This window comes from Toxorhynchites rutilus, chromosome 1 (assembly GCF_029784135.1).
Source record: "Toxorhynchites rutilus septentrionalis strain SRP chromosome 1, ASM2978413v1, whole genome shotgun sequence".
Taxonomy (NCBI): Eukaryota; Metazoa; Arthropoda; class Insecta; order Diptera; family Culicidae; genus Toxorhynchites; species Toxorhynchites rutilus.
Window position 1 is genome coordinate 175,009,753 of NC_073744.1, and position 15,359 is coordinate 175,025,111.

Consider the following 15,359-nt stretch of genomic DNA (forward strand, 5'->3'; position numbering starts at 1 on the left):
ACAATATTATCCCGTTTGCCCAATATATTTCCAAAATTTTAAAAATAACACAATATATTTCATAACCTTCCAATATTGCCCATAGACGAACAATTATTGTGCCCAAACCAAAATATTGAGCAATAATATTGATCGTCTATGGGCCGCTTTAGGCTACAACATTGTTTTATGATACACTATGACCTTCTTCATTGTTTTTGTTATGTATTTACAGTTGTTTTTGTGGGTTTGTTTATTTTTATTTGGTGTTCATGTTTAAGTTTATGAATAAGTTCAAGCAATGTATCTGTGGAATTTAATACAATCTACAGGGTAACTTCGATATAACGTACATTTTACTTTCAAAATTGTACGTTGTATCGAATTGTACGTTATATCGAAGCATAATAAAGAACTCTGGAACGTAGCTTATACTACTTTATTGTGTTGCTGTTTGAGTAAGGTTGATTAATAAAATCAATAAGAATACGAAACCAACTTTTCTCATGATGTTTCCCTTCGTTCTGTTGATTGAAGTTTGATTCTTTTAGAATCCGGAATCACAAAACAGTTGTATTTCGGGATTGGTTAAAGTTACAACACAAGCTTTAGTATCAAAATACAGATAATTTATTGTACTTTCAGAAAAAAAATTTAAAAAAAAAATTTTTTTTGGCCTTCGATAATGTGTACGTTATATCGAGGTAAAATGTACGTTATACCGAGTGACGTTATATCGAGGGTATGTTATAACGAGGGTACGTTATATCGAAGTTTCCCTGTATTGATATTGGAAAAATGTAAATATTGGAAATACCTTCACTTGTAAGCGGTTGTACTTTCAACTCAAAAATAAATAACCCAAGTAGAGCCAACTTTCCGTTCCTCTTAAAATCTGTGTAGACGACCCTATCCCCTGTTCACGCCAACACCACCAGCTGTGGAAACACCTTTGGAGCGCATAGAGCGAGCGTGCGAGCGCGGCTCAATCCAATGCGCGAGCAGAGGCCATCGGTCAGCTCTCCGCGTCGCCGCTCGTACAGGTGTGTACGTACGTACCCCCAAAACATATACACACGGGTATATGCATGACACGGGACCGATAAATTATCCATTTCACCCCCCACCCCTCCCCCTCCGATGACGGCGGGAGCGGGAGAACCACCAGCGTAGCGTAGGAGCGTAGGCAGCTTAATCTAGCCAAACAGTAAGCAGACTACGGTTTCAGTACGAATCGAGCTAGCAACCTGTTCGGACAGAAGTTTGCCAGCGGTGGTGGAGAAAAAGCAGTGTAGGTATTCTAGGCTGGACCTTGCTAGGGTTCTAACGGAGTAGTGATAGTAGTAGTGGTACACAGAAGACCACTGAGTGGGGTTTTGATGGTGAATAAGTGTTAATTTGCGCTCTACGACCAGTGGCTGATGTGAATGTGAATGATAATGACGAAGACATGCAAATAAGCTGAAGATAAGAATCAACGGAAAGAGTCATCGGAAACAGAAGTGTTGTGTGTTTACCACTTGACCAGTGAAGATTAGACGAAAGTGTTAACTGCTACCGGGTCGGGTGCTCCGGAGGGAGACTGTTTGCCACGCAGCAAAGTGTGTTTGTTCGTGTTCTAACAGCAAATAAAATCACCCCGGTTAGGGGCGATACAAATCACGAAAACAACAGTGCACAGCCGGAGATAAGCTGCTTTCGTAAAGCCTAAATTGAATAACAACCCAATTAGGGACAACAGGCCTGGAATGGAAGTAGATTTGTGTGTACACGGTTCACATATTTTATTCGCGTTGTCCTCTCGACCGACCGTGGCGAGTGAAATGGGTTGTTGCGAGCGATGACAGTGGCGAAGTTTTTACGCCTACTATTTGGAAAAAAAACAGAATCGTCACCGCCAGTGTCCAATTCTCAGCTCGGTAAACAAGCAAACTGGTAATGGTCAAGGGTTGTCAAACGATGTGGAAGGCGTGTGGCGATTTGTTCCGAGCGACGATGGCGGCGGCGACGGCGGTAACTTCAATGCGGGTGGTAGCGGTAACCTCTATGATTCTTCAGACGGGTGACAGACAGACAATTCAATGCGCGCGTAATGTGACTGACCTTCGGCGGGACAAACGCAACACGGACGAACTGCAGCGTGAGTTCTGCCTACCTGTCGTCGCCCGGTGTGTATCCGAGAATGCACTTATCACGACACCGTTTGCTGCGTTCTTATCGGATGGCTCTGATAGCTGTCCTCACACTGTGTCATTCATTTCCTGTGGTGCGACACTAGCAATTAAGTTGAACCCTTATGAAGTTGTCATGATAGATAAAAAAACAACGGTAGAAAAAAAAACAGATAGTTCCCATTTCAATTCAAAGCAAAACTCTGGTTGTGTGGGGATTTTTCAAGGTGACGGTGATACGTAGATACTTTTGGGATGTTATCTCTGCCAAATGAGGACGCATACGGAATGGTAATACGCAGGCAAAGGTTCACGACCGTGTCGCGCGTGTTTTTTAGCCGCCGAATATTTGGTTGTTAGAAGGTAATTTAGGGTATTTCACATTCCGAGACATTCAATGTGTCAATTGAGTGTTAACGTTGGGCCTTATTCCCTTCCAAACTTCATGGTGAAAACGAAATAAACGGCCCTGACGAAATAAACGGAGTCTATGAGAATCAGACAGACAGACAGACATCACTCCATTTTTATATATATAGATAGATAGATAGATAGATAGATAATAGATAATTGCCTTCGAGGGCGATAAAGTGATTATAACGATCTTGCAACTTTTCGATACCATTTTTCTAGTACTCTTTCGGTTTTTCCAAAACATGCCTCAGTTTCGGTAATCAATTCGTCATCGGTCTTAAATTTCTTGCCAGCGAGCATTCTCTTCAGGTCTGCGAATAGAGAATAGTCGCTGGGGGCCAGATCTCGAGAATACGGTGGTTGCGGAAGCAATTCGAAGCCCAATTCATTCAATTTTGCTTCACTCTCAATGCTGTAACTCACGAACCAATCGACCGATTGCTGTCAAATTTTGACACGTATCCATTGAGAGTTGGTGCTTTGTGATATTCAAGCAGATTTTTGCAAGAGGCGCCATCTAGACGTCAACCTTATGAACTTTTCAGCCGAACTGTTATACACTGCGTTTCACAACTATAGAACACCTCATTTTTTCTGAATTTCCAGAGCTATGGAAGCAGTCGGTTGAATTAAAGTATATAGTGTAGGATATAATAACTATCTTCATTTATAAGACTGGCCATTTGAACTTTATTGTTGTGTCCAGGCGCGAAACATTCAAAAAACTAAAATCCCAGTGTTTTATTACTATAGAACCAGATGAAGATACTCTCACTACTTTACAAAATTAACGTCAATTTCACATGAATTACAATGAGTTTCTAATTCGTAGGTCATCTTTAGTTTTCCAATCAGTTCAAATAACCCATTCAGGGTGGTTTTGACCAAGTTGCGGCATATTGTAGTGTGTATTTCGTTCTACGCAGAGGATACTGCTCGTTTAAGCTCTTCAAATCACTCATACTGCTTGTAAGCTGCATCTAATATTAGTACAATCACTCCTCATATGTTCTTGATAGGGTTTTGATCTAGTAAACAAGCTGATCAGTCCAAAATCTGAATCCCAATAAACAATTCCATGTTCAATAGACCATGCCTTGACTTTCCGGATGTTATAAGTTGATGCCAAATTACCCAATTATCACGGAGTTTTTGATGCAAAAACAGAAGAAAATGCTTCTGAAGTACACTGAAGTCGCTTTTTACGCGGTTTTTTTATACGCGGTTTTATTTTACGCGGTTTTTACAAATTCAATGTGCTAATTGATGTGACTTTTCACGAAATAAGTTTGTATTGTACCACTGATTAGTAGCTGAGAAATAAAAGGAGATACAGATATCATGATTGCAGCATACAAAAAAAATCAGTTAATCAATTGTTAAAATATGATTTACATTTTTAATTAATAATTTACTGTTTGTTAGATCTTTATACGGATTTCAAATCAACCCGGTTTATTTTTATGCGGATTTTGGAATTTACGCGGTTTTATTTTACGCGGATTTTGGAATTTACGCTTGCTTGATTAAATCTTGAATTTTGCAGAAAAATTATGCTTCATTTGTATCGTAGCCCTCTCTTAGAAAGGGGGATGAGTGTCTATTCACCACCATTTCGTGCCACCTGAAACTTTCACATGCCAACTTTGGCTCCATTTGCTTGATTAGTTGCAGAAATTTATGTTTCATTTGTATGGCAGTCCGCCTTACTAGCTACGCTCACTAACGTTGCGCACTGTAAATGTTATGTGAGCAAAACCACTTTTGCAAAAGCAATTAATCTTTCCGTTAATACGAATTTTCAAATATCTCTACACTGTGCTTGCTGTGCCGTCTCACTTAACGGCACATCGTTTCTTTATTGCCGTGCTGCACGTTTTTTCTTTTTTTTGGGATACGTTGCGTGATGACGAAACTCAGAGTGAGTTGCCGGAATTTCTATTTTAATTTTTGTGGAATTTGTTTCTGCTTTGCTTTTATTTAATTTATTTTATATAATTCTATTATTTCTTGTGCTGTTATTTACATTTACAAACAATATTTTATTTTTCATTGGTATCAAAACAATCACCAAGCGATTAATCTCAGCTTGTAAGCTTTGAAAAAGGTTACAAATGGTGGTTTCAGACTGGTCTAATACCCTTCTCGCACCGTATAACACTGTGACCCAGGTAAGGATTTATAGTCGAATTTCACCTTTCGTCGTCCATTATTATACACTTAAAACTTCCAGCAAGCATCGTATCGTATAACTTCCGCACTCGGGGCTTAATCGATACTTTGGGGGGTTCGTTTCGACTGCTTCTGTTTCTTATAGGTTTGCAGACGCAAATCTTTTTGGCTTCATCCCGTTCTGATGTACCCTTCTTTTGCACGAACATCTTCATTGTACGATTATTCAAACGAAGGCTGACGGAGCCTTTTTTCGACATGTTTCGGTTTATCCTCAAAACGAATTATCCTCACTGAACTTCTTGATCACTGTTCGCATGGCTATCTCACTTATACTTTCCATTTTCGCTAGCTTTCCTAGTGAAAATCGAGGTTCTGTACACCATTTTTGCAAATCTTTTCGACGTTGTTCTGTTCAAAGCCCACGCATTTCGATAAACATTTCTGGAAAAACTACCTAGTATAGTCATGAATTCTGTAAGTGAAATCGTGGCTATTTTTTTTATTAACTCGTTTATTTTTACAGGCTCAGTAACATAAGTTTAAAGGAGCCAGACTCGTAACTATATTTTAACTAGAATATATTAACATGTTTCCTTAATTCTTTGGTTAATAAAATAGGAAACCGATTACTTGCGGTCGACTCGAGTTTAGAAGGGTGACACTTTTCCATTAGGAAAAGGATGGGATTTAAGGAGATTGTAACAATGTTCACACTCATACTCACATTCTCATTTACACTCACACTTTACACTCCATTCTTAAAAACTATCCTTTCCTTACATCTAATATGTATTACAATTCAACTTATTCTAATGGAAGGGAACCGATAGCTCGGAAAGGACGAAAAGGAGGGGAAAAGGATGTGAGAACAATCAGATTCGAAGATCAATAGTTTTAAGGAAAACATATATTTGGGAAATGTAATCAAGATCTAGCCGAGCCAACACATCTCTCACCGGCACATTGGGCTGCCTTCCTCTGGGCCGAAGAGTTTTCTAAATTCGATCTGGCAACAACATACCTCTCGCACGACCAAACAACGTGTTCGATGTCGTGGTAACCTTGGCCACAAACACAGATATTACTGTCGGCGAGATTAATACGAAAGAGTAGCGCTTCTAACGAACAGTGATTGGACATGAGCCGAGAGAAGGTGCGAATAAAGTCCCGACTCAAGTCCAGACTTTTGAACCATGGTTTAAGGCTAACCTTAGGGATAATCGAGTGAAACCACTGACCCAATTCATCTTCGTTCCACTTGCGTTGCCAGTTAGCGATTGTATTTTTACGGACTAAAGAATGAAATTCATTGAAGGCGATTTGACACTGATAAATAACGCACCTACCTTTGCTAATGAGTCAGCTCTCTCATTATTGAGCAATGTGAAGGGACCCAGACAAAGGTAATGACATAACAGCGTCTGGTTAAAGCACTCAAAATTTCTCGTATTCTCTCAAGGAAGTACGGCGAGTACTTTTCCGGCCTCACTGAACGGATAGCTTCGACAGAGCTAAGACTATCCGTTACAATGTAATAGTGTTCAACAGGTCGTGAGGCGACGCTGTCCAGCGCCCAGTGTATTGTTGCTAATTTAGCAATATACACTGAGCAACGATTCTGAAGACTGTGGGAGGTGCTAAAAAATTCGTTGAACACTCCAAATCCTGTGGACTCATTCATAGAGGACCCATCAGTAAAGTACATATTATCACATTTGACTCATACTTTGCACCGAAGATCATTGGAACGATCCCCGATCGAAGATAATCTGGAATTCCATGGATATCCTGCTTCATGGACAGATCAAAATGCACAGAGGAATTGATGTAGTCAGGAAAACAAACACGGTTGGGAATGTACGAAGAAGACTCAATCTGCATGGAGATGAATTCATGATATGAACTCATGAAGCTAGAATGAAAATTTAGCCTGTCCAGCTGCTCAAAATTTCTGATCACCAATGGGTTCATAACCTTACACCGGATGAGGAACCGAAGAGATAATAAATTGAAGCGATCTTTCAGTGGGAGTACGCTTGCCAAAACCTCGAGACTCATGGTATGCGTTGAGGGCATACATCCCAACGCAATACGGAGACAAAGATACTGAATTCGCTTGAGTTTAATGAGGTGTGTTTTGGCAGCTGATTGAAAACAGAAACTGCCATACTCCATCATTGAGAGAATAGTTGTTCGATACAACATTATAAGATCTTCGGGATGGGCTCCCCACCAGGTGCCGGTAATTGTACGGAGAAAGTTTATTCTTTGTTGGCATTTTTTACTCAGATACCTAATATGGGCCCCCAAGTACATTTGGAGTCGAACCAGGGGGTCTAAACATGAGCCCTGGGGGAGGCCCATGTAAGAGAACCGACTTACTGCCGAATCTCCGTGAGAAAAGTTCAAATGTTTCTCACAAAGCAAGTTATATAACATATTATTCAATATAGGCGGCAGACCCTGAGAGTGTAATTTGTCTGACAAAACCTCTATTGAAACAGAATCGAAGGCCCCCTTTATGTCCAAGAATACTGAAGCCATTTGTTTTTTTTTCGGCGTAAGCCATTTGAATTTCTGAAGAAAGCACAGCAAGACAATAATTCGTCCCCTTGCCCCTACGGAACCCATATTGTGTATCTGAGAGTAGGCCACTCGTTTCAACCCATCGATCAAGGCGAAACAAGATCATTTTCTCCAACAATTTCCGTATACAAGACAGCATTGCTATTGGACGGTACGAATTGAAATCGGACGCGGTCTTTCCGGGTTTTTGAATAGCTATAACTCGTACTTGTCTCCAATCATCTGGAACAATATTATGTTCCAGAAACCGATTGAATAAATTCAACAAGCGATGTTTCGCCACATCAGGGAGGTTTTTCAACAAGATGAACTTAATTCTATCCGATCCCGGAGCAGAATTGTTACATGAAAGGAGAGCAAGAGAGAATTCTACCATCGAAAACCCGGAACCAAGATCGCACCTATCTTGTGGTATATCTCGAACAATGTTTTGTACTGGAACGGAATCGGGACAAACCTTCCGTGCAAAACTCAAAATCCATCGATGTGAATATTCCTCGCTTTCATAAATCGTGGCTATTGCCAGCAGAGAAATTTGAGGAGAGATAAAAGTGTCATTCTCGTCATGTTTCGCGATCCAATATCAGTGTTTGTTGGGATTTCTAGCAAAAAGAAAGTTCGGTCTGTACGAGAAACGTGTGGCAACTGTCGCGTTATTCAAGTGAGGGAAGATGGCGAAGCAAATCTACGAGCTGCGCAAACTACTTTCTATTAATGAATGAAACATATTCTGTATAGTATCACCCAGAGGAGGGCGTCCGGGGTCGGTACGGTTGCACAATGTGACGCGTGCCGTAGGTGAACGCTTTCTACGCAATGTTCTTAGCAAACGAATGTGTCTAGCAGTCGAAATGAACGTTTCCAAGCGCAGCATAAGCGGATTTGTTTTTAAATAGTTGAATAATGAGAGTCTTGACATTCTTTGGGTTATAGGCTACATTTTCACATCATTTACAGGTATCGATACAGCCTATAATTTATAACATTGAGCATTTGCAAAAAAAAGTGACAGTCAAAACCAATGATAAAATGTTTGCATTAGCAAATTCTGTAAAAGACAAACACCTTTATTTTTTCAGTTTTTGTAGTTTTTTCAACTATTTTGTTTGCTGTTTTCAGATCAAGTGTTAGAAAAGGCAAGGGACTGTAATAAATGAAAAAAAAAGATATTTTGTGCAGAAATATTCATTAAAATTAGTATTGAAGTAGTGTTCGGAATTTGAATCAAGTTTCTATGCATGATTCAAATCCCGAACACTTCATTTTAAATGTAAATTTATTAAACTTTAATGATATATCTAATTGAATAATGAGAGCCTTGACATTCTATGGGTTATAGGCTTCATTTTAATATCATTTACAGGTATCGATACAGCCTATCTATATATATAAACATGGATTTCTGTCTGTCTGTCTGTCTGATTCTTATGGACTCGGAAACTACTGATCGACATAAAAATTGGTATGTAGGGGTTTTTGGGGCCGGGGAAGGTTTTCATAATAGTTTGAGACCCCTCCCCCTCTCTAAAAGGGGGGCTGCCATACAAATTAAACACACATTTCTGCATTACTCGAAGAATAATCAAGCAAATTGAACGAAATTTGGCATGTGGAGGTTTTAGGGTGCAATAAATGTTTCCATGGTGGTTAGACACCACACCCCCCTCTCTAAGGGGGGGCTGCCATACAAATGAAACACAAATTTCTGTATTACTCGAGAATTAATCAAGCAAACGGAACCAAATTTGGCATGTGGAGGTTTTGATGTGCAATAAGTGATTCTATGGTGGTTAGATACCCCTCCCCCCTCTTTCAGGGTGGGCTGTCATACAAATGAAAAACAAATTTCTGCATAACTCGAAAACTAATCAAGCAAATGGAGCCAAATTTGGCATGTGAAGATTTTAGGGGGCACGAAATGTGTCTATGGTGAATAGACACTCCTTCCCCCTCTCTAAGGGTAGAAGAGGGGAGGGGTCTGTCTTTGTTCTATCATATTTTCTGTAACAAACATTTATTCCATGTAACGGAGAAACATGAAACATTGTGTCTAAGAATAATGTGATCATTATAGAGTTTCGGTAGAAGTACTAGTAATTTTCTAGTAAAAGGTAAATTCAACGGGGTCGATTAGAAGAACAATCAATGAACAGTTCTGCGATTGGACTCATGAACTTGCGCTTAGTAAGAAAACGTGAATGTTTGAAGGTGTTGATAACAAAAAACAAATTTTGGGCGGGTCAGCTAGTAATTTATAATATTAAGCATTTGCAAAAGAGTGACAGTCAAAACCAATGATAAAATGTTTACGTTAGCAAATTCCCTAAAAGACAAGCACTATCATTTTTTCAGTTTTTGTAGTTTTTTCAACTATTTTGTTTGCTGTTTTCATGTGAAGTGCTAGAAAAGTAAGAATCTACATTAAATGGATGAAAAAAAAAGATATTTTATGCAGAAATATTTATTAAAATTAGTATTGAAGTAGAGTTCGGAATTTGAATCAAGTTTCGACGTATGATTCAAATCCCGAACACATCATTTTTGAATGAGAATTTACTGAACTTTAATGTTATAAATAATTCCATAATGAAAACCCTAACATTCTTTGGTTTGTAGGCTTCATTTTTAAATTCATTTACAAACAAGCATCGTGAATTTTTCGATTTTTGTATTTCAATTGCTGTTTATACGTTCGTTCGGTAAGAATCCTGTTACGGATCTACTATAAATTGTTTAAAAAAAACTTTTATGAAGAAATCTTTATTAAAATTAACGTTAAAGTACAAAAGTGTTCGGAATATGAATCAGTGACATAAATGGTGATCGTAATTTGAGACAAATGTGAATAATGTAATTTTTAGTTTTTCACCATGAAAATATATTTGTGAATCAGTTTTTCTGAAGTCAAACGAAAAAGAAGGCTCTATTGTATCCAAAAATCAAATTAATTTCGCGATAAAGTACCACTTTGAGTAATGAGACACTGTTTAATGGCCACCAAAGCTTAAGTGTTCCGAATTTGAGACAAAACGGTACGATTGGAGTGATGTAAACTCCTGGAATTGAACAAAAACGTGACTAACAGACAAACTTCATTCCGTCAAATGGTTGGCTCAATTCACTGGATTATTCACTTTGGACCAAGTTGGTGGAGTGTTGAAGAAATATGTCGAGAAAGCAGCCCTCGAACTTCCACTTGCAACAATCCGCGATTGACCGTTTCGAATAAAGGGTGTGTCACATCAAATTGCATCACGGAAAAAACGCTGTAGAAATTCGCCCAGTAGACCGATCCTTTTGAAAATTTTAGACAGTAAAATAATAACTATTAAACAAATTTTGGCATTTTCCATTTTTCATACTTCGAGCCCAAGCCCGTATGCTCGCACCTTCCCTTTACCCCGTCCATAAGGTTCTGTACAACGTCAGGTTGTAGTTTTTTTTTGAACAGAAATCCATTTTCTCTTGAAGTCCGCCTCCGATTTGACAACTTTTGGGTTCTTCCGGAGGGCCTGCTTCATAATCGCCCAATATTTCTCTATTGGGCGAAGCTCCGGCGCGTTGGGCGGGTTCATTTCCTTTGGCACGAAGGTGACCCCGTTGGCTTCGTACCACTCCAACACGTCCTTTGAATAGTGGCACGAAGCGAGATCCGGCCAGAAGATGGTCGGGCCCTCGTGCTGCTTCAATAGTGGTAGTAAGCGCTTCTGTAGGCACTCCTTAAGGTAAACCTGCCCGTTTACCGTGCCGGTCATCACGAAGGGGGCGTTCCGCTTTCCGCAAGAGCAGATCGCTTGCCACACAATGTACTTTTTGGCAAACTTGGATAGTTTCTGCTTGCGAATCTCCTCCGGAACGGTGAATTTGTCCTCTGCGGAGAAGAACAACAGGCCCGGCAGCTGACGAAAGTCCGCTTTGACATAGGTTTCGTCGTCCATTACCAGGCAATGCGGCTTCGTCAGCATTTTGGTGTACAGCTTCCGGGCTCGCGTCTTCCCCACCATGTTTCGCCTTTCGTCGCGGTTAGGAGCCTTCTGAACCTTGTATGTACGCAGGCCCTCCCGCTGCTAGCTCCGCTGGACGAATGAACTTGACAAATTCAGCTTATTGGCGACATCCCGGACCGAACTTCTCGGATCACTTCTAAACTGCTTAACTACGCGCTTGTGATCTTTTTCACTGACGGAGCATCCATTTTTGCCGTTCTTCACCTTCCGGTCGATGGTTAGGTTCTCGAAGTATCGTTTTAGTACTCTGCTGACCGTGGATTGGACGATTCCCAGCATCTTACCGATGTCCCGATGTGACAACTCCGGATTCTCGAAATGAGTGCACAGGATTAATTCACGACGCTCTTTTTCGTTCGACGACATTTTTCCAAATTTACGAAAAATTGACAGTGAAGCATGGCCAACGTGATCTATACACTCTTATCTGATTTTAAAGCGAAAGCTGAAGATATAATTCCTAAAAATTAAATTTCTACAGCGTTTTTTCCGTGATGCAATTTGATGTGACACACCCTTTAGTTAGTTCTGCCTTAAAATGTTATCAAGTAGATATCAAGGGGCTCTTGGTATGATGTGACTACCCGAGTCAATAAATAGCGACAAGTATTTCTTCTCGCAATTTCCACATTCTTTGCGAAAAAATGTTGACAAAAAACATAGTGTAACGAAGTCACAAAATATTGAAGAGATGCTCGACAAATAATGCGTACCGAAGATTATCACCGACAATCTGTTTTAATCAGTGATCATTCCAGAACTGGATCACACTTGAAATTTGCGGGGAAAATAAATGACTCATCGGGTTTGTGCCACCAAACGGTAACTCAATTACGGGTCAACATTGCTGCCCAACAAGTTGCAACAGTGCGTTGGGCATCGCGAAGAAATTTAGCATCCGGTAAAACCGGCTGCCGTAGGCTTCGGCACGGGTTCGATGATTCACACGCATAATCGTGGCGCCGCACTGACCTGCATTTATCCACCTCGTCTGAGCGGTTAATTCCGCCATGAATAAAAGAGCATTTTCCCCTTCAGCACAGATCGGTGCGCGCAACGCGCACGCAAGGAAGCTAACGACGAGTTGGTTGCCAACGGGGTTTGGCGAGGTTTTATTACGCCACGGTACACATCCATATTTTTACTATCAGATAGCGAGATAAATAGAAGAAGAGAGAGCATACAGATTTGCCTTTGATTGTCAACATCCGGTCCCGCATAATACGACGACCACCACAACGACAACAGCAGGGGACGGAACCGTAGAACGACGATTCTGATTCTGCTTTGTTCGGTTTTGTTTGTGACAAATTTTACAATGTTTTCAGTTCTTTCCTCACCCCCACGAGACCGCTCCAAACACCCCGAAGGCAATGGAACGGAAATCGAGATATTTATAGTTCCAACCTGAACCAGGTACATATTGTTGTTCGATGCAGCATTGTCAACATTAGCAACGCTGCGCGCGTACTTCGTATGTACATTAATGCATGCCCACGGTTTCCGCGCAAGGCACGGGAAGGCGGTGGGGTTTTGAGAGAGTGTCCCGACGACGACGTGGTTGTCGTGCGACAAGTTTTAGCAGCGATGAGTCACTCACCTGTTTTTGGCCGGCTCATGGAAGCGTGTGTGCGCGATGGAATTTCAAGACCGTAGTATCACGGATGCCGTGAATGCAGTCTGAATTGCAACCTTTTGGGGGGGGGGGGGGGGGGGGGTGAGAATCGGTTCCGTTTAAATTGGTTCTCTTGCAAATGCTTCAGACACATTTTACTCTAGAAACTGTGCGATAATGCTGGATGTTGCAAGAATATCTATACCGTGGATTGCGTTCGAACTGCTCTCAGACATTGCCAATGGTCGATGTAAGAGAACGGGTAAACGTGATTCTATTCAACGCTGCTATTAACTCATGACAAAGTATTCTATTTCCATGTTATTAATATCCTCGCCAAACCTTGCTTCTACTTGCATTGAATGATCATTTCAGAGATGATTTACGTTTTCCAAAGAACCTGTTGTGGCTTTCATGTTGTAATGTCATTCGGAATGCTGTTTCACTTCAAATTTATCATTATCTCAAAAATAACAAATGATGATGGTGATACCACCTCAGTCTCATATGATGATTCAAACTGATCGTGTTATCAGTCAGCACATCATGACGCTAGTTCACGTTCAACGTGGACACTGTTTATGAAAAAAAAGTAGTTAAACTGCTGTTGCTCACAAGTTTCGTACGTGTGGAAATGTGGTACAAAATGTGCACATGTGGATTCCCGTAGATTTGCAGTCTGTAATTACGGCGATCGTAATACAGTCAACTCTTCCTAACTCGATATCCAAGGGACCATCGAGTTAGGGAGGTATCGAGGTATACAGAACATTTTTTCATATTTTTTTTATGCCACAAATTGCAAATATATGATGTTAGGGTAAGTGTCCCAATATTAGGGCTTAAAAATATGACCCAATTAGGAATAAACCAATTATGGTACATGGGGTTTACTATAATTGGTACCATTGCGTATACAGGATATTACTATAATTGATTTGTTTTTGTGCATTAGTACATTTACCCTATATGTACTAATGCGCATGTACTATTATACATTCTTTTCTCAAATTTTAATATAAATTTAAAATACATAGGATGTTTGTTTAGCAGGCCAATTTTATTGTAAAATGGAATTGGAAATGGAAAAGGAACTAGGTTAACAAAGAAAATATTAATTATGTATGTAATTCAAACTAAATTGTAACGATCACGCAGGAACTGTTCAATCGCAAAGAAATGTTCAAATAGTTTCACGGGAACATTTTCAGTTGATTGCAATATTTCGGACATATTCTTTAGGTTCGATTTAACGTTCGAAGGTGTAATTTCAAAACAATCAGCTGAAACTTCCTGAACCTCCTCTAACTCCATAGGACTACTATTTTCAACGTTTTTTTCAGCTTCTTCAACACTTTCCAGTATATCGGTATCAGTCATTAGATCATAGCAAATCACGTTTTGATCCATTTCGCAATATTCATCAAATGACGATGAACAATCGAATGGTACTGCACTGTCGACAGCAGCAAGCTCACGACGCATTAATTCTGCCAGCGGAATATCATCATCATCATTTATGGAAAATCCGGCTTTCCTGAAGCAATTTTGAGCAGTCTCAGATTTAACCTTGTTTATCCAAGAGCGTGAAAGTAATTCAATTGCATCCAATACCGATATATCTGAAGGGTCCTAGAGTATATTTGAATACAGTATGAGTGCTGAATAACTTGAATGTAAAAAGGAAAAAAATACCGTTGTATCCTCCATTTCTAGCAGTCTTCGTTTTACTAATTCATGGCGATAGTACTGTTCCAGGTTCTTGATTATGCCCAAGTCCAGCGGCTGAACTACTGAAGTAGAGTTTGGTGGAAAAAACTGCAAATTTATCGATTTAAGCTTGGGTTGGAGAGATTTTGGGTGCGCTGTACAATTATCAACGAACATGACCACCTTTGAGGAGAAAGAGATATAAGTATGATACATTCCCATTACACATAATTCCCGAATCAATACCTTTCTATTTTCTTTGGAAAATCTTTCGTCAAGTTGCATAATCCATTTCTCAAAAAGAATAGAGGTCATCCAGGCCTTGGTGTTACTCTCGTATATCACTGGTAATGATTTCTTCTTTTTGAAACACCGTGGGTTTTTACTCTTTCCAATGACCAGCAATGGTAGTTTATCGCTTCCGTCCATGTTGGTTGCACACATGACTGTTAGACGTTGTTTCGAATATTTTCCTCCGTGGCAAGTTTCTGATCGAAATGCAAATGTTTTGTCTGGCAAACATTTGTAGAAAAGTCCTGTTTCGTCTGCATTGTAGATATCACGTGCATCATACTCGGCGATTATACTGGGTAGGGTTTGCGAAATCCAGTTGTCCGTTACACTGAGATCTACACTGGCACTCTCGCCACATAGCTTCCGAAATGTCATCTTTTGCCGTTTTAAAAATTTACTTAGCCATCC

General features: G+C 40.0%; 2 protein-coding genes across 5 annotated transcripts in view; one reads left to right on the forward strand and one right to left on the reverse strand.

Annotated features, from left to right (window-relative positions):
- The first annotated feature begins 1,125 nt into the window (after positions 1–1,125).
- Positions 1,126–15,359, forward strand: part of LOC129762258 (uncharacterized) — a 78,846-nt gene continuing 64,612 nt past the window's right edge. For 2 of the 4 annotated variants that reach the window (XR_008740590.1, XM_055760353.1), the window contains exon 1: positions 1,126–1,270. The gene's annotated coding sequence lies outside the window, so the exon portion shown is untranslated. Of the gene's footprint in view, positions 1,362–1,470; positions 1,487–15,359 lie in introns of those variants that run through there. The other 2 variants (XM_055760354.1, XM_055760355.1) reach the window with 2 other exon arrangements.
- The window catches only part of LOC129762259 (uncharacterized), a 48,001-nt gene continuing 47,255 nt past the window's right edge, over positions 14,614–15,359 (reverse strand). The window contains exon 5 of the mRNA XM_055760356.1: positions 14,614–14,765. The gene's annotated coding sequence lies outside the window, so the exon portion shown is untranslated. The remainder of the gene's footprint in view (positions 14,766–15,359) is intronic.